Source organism: Solanum pennellii, chromosome 9, assembly GCF_001406875.1.
Source record: "Solanum pennellii chromosome 9, SPENNV200".
NCBI lineage: Eukaryota > Viridiplantae > Streptophyta > Magnoliopsida > Solanales > Solanaceae > Solanum > Solanum pennellii.
In genome coordinates, this window is record NC_028645.1 from 14,940,380 (window position 1) to 14,942,938 (window position 2,559).

A 2,559-nucleotide genomic window follows, 5' to 3' on the forward strand; every position below is an offset into this window, starting at 1 on the left:
AAAAATCTTAAATCTTTCAAGTGATCTATTCAAATTATATATTATTAAAATGTAAAATAAGTTGCAAATATAACTTAAATAAAAATTTATATTCCTCTTATAAATAATTTGTGATAATAAAGAAATATGTGAATGATAGACAATTATTATTACCTATGAATGAAACTAAAATAAAATCTTAAATCGTTCTTTGATCTATTCAAATTATATATCTTTAAAATCTATAATAAGTTTATACTCCTCTTATAAATAATTTGTGATGAGAAAGAAATATGTGAATGATAGCAAAATATAATTTTTTATGGCTGTAAAATATAAATTAATTAACTTTTATTGTGTTAACAGCTTTTAAGGGTATTTCAGACATTTCGATTTAAAAAGCTGTTTATCAGCACTTATTTGTCAAACACATCAACAACTTTTTTTTAACTTCAGTACTTTTATCCAAACGCATAACTGCTTATTTTTAAAATAAGTTTCAGCACTTTCAAAAGTACTTTTTTAAAGCTGGTTTTATTAAGCCCATCCAAACAGGCCCTGAGAGTCGTGTGAAGCATTAACGGGGACTTCAATGATGTTATGGCTGTTGTGTTTCACACAATGGTAAAATTAGAAATTTACTAAAAAAATATATTTTACTTTTAAAACTATGTTAAACATGTATAAAATTAAATATATAATTATGATAATCAACATTTAATCTTTATTTGTACATCACACAATTTTCACGCAAAATATGTATATCGAACCATCCTTCGCCTAAGATGACTTTGTCCCTTGTTTAGAGTCATTAGCAATTTGATGAATAATTAATACTTGAAATTTAAGAGTATAAAAGTAATTTTGTCATATTGCTTGAAATTATAATATTTTTTTATAAATAAAAAGAATTATTTATAAATGATCAGACTAATTTAAAATTTTAAATTTTAATTAATAAGAAAGCTTTACTCGAACTCTAAAGTATTAAGATCAATAGATGTTGGTAATGCATATTATCCTTCTCTTTGATGTATTTTTCATTGAAAATCAGTAATTTTAAGAGAAAAAATAAAAGGACAAAAGGATTAATTGAAAAATCCAAAAATTAGTTAATTTTAATCGATATAGTTATTTTCCAGGAAATTAGTAGAAAAGAATGAATGTGATTGCATTAATTTGGAACGCGCTACAAAGAGCGTCAACATACTTATAGACGTTAACTGATGACGTTTCTCAATGTTGTCACCCTAGTATCGTCATCCACGTGCCACCTGGCAAGATTAAATGTGAATTTCTGTTAATACTTAATTAAAGTCCAATTGGTTTATTTATTTACTTTTAATCATATTTGCAAGTGGTAGTCCTTATCCCTTGGGGATTACAGATAGACAAAAGTTCTCATTCAAATGACAAAAATGACCTTTCTTGTATCAAACAAATTTCAAGTAATTATGTAAAACCATAAATAAGACAAATTAGTGTTTGTTGAATATGTACGCATGAGATCTCTATAATCAAAAAACAGTTTTTAATGTTTATAAAATAAATGGATTACATCCTCTAAAACCGGGAAATTTATTTTTAAAAAAAATTAGTAGGTAACTACTATAAGTAAAGTAGAGTAGGTGGATTATTACATAGATTTGTACTTGACTTTAATTACAATTAATTAAGAGATAGATGGAAACATTTCAACATCTAATATTAGATTTTGAATCATAATATATATCAAAACAATTGAACTTGTCAAGATATTCCTTTTCCTCGTTCAAACTTTTCTCTTTAAGGTTTGACTTGAGAGGCTAATTGAATGCTTAAAAAGTTCAAAATCTTTAAAAATGAAATATAATTAAGGTTTGGATCTTATAAATGAAGTTTTGCTTGATGGGAGTACTAAAATTCATGGTAGAGTACAGATAGATTCAAAATTAAAATGTTATTACCTAAGAAATTAAGATTTTAGTATTCGATCTATTATATTTTAGAATTATGGTTCTTCTATTTTAATTTATGTAACACATTTTAAATTTTGAGATTTAAACAAATTTATTTTTAATCATAAATTATTCACATATCTTTTAATTATTTTAAATTATCAATTTATTGTGAATCATAATTTATACATATCAATTAATGTTTTCATGTCGAAAGTATTGTATTCAAATAAATTGAATAAGCATAACATTAGATTTGTTACACCAGTGATAAATGTTTTCTATTGTGTAAATTAGACAAATTATTTATTGATTAATTTTCCTACATGTGACATTTTTATTTTGCACTTACATTATGAAATGATGCTATTTTATCCTTCTGCCTTTATTTAATTTTTGAAACTCAAGTTTTCAATAAATATAAATTAATTTATTTTGATTAATTAATTTAACCAATGAACATGAATCATTTACTTAGCTTTTCTAAGTTGGTCAAATATATATTTTTGAAACTAATAACTCACAAGGGGTAAAAAAGGAACAGTATGATAATTTATGCATTGATTTTATAAAATGACAAATATTATATACCAACTATTTAAAAAAAAAAGGATCGCATACATAAAAAAAAAAGGGGGGGGGG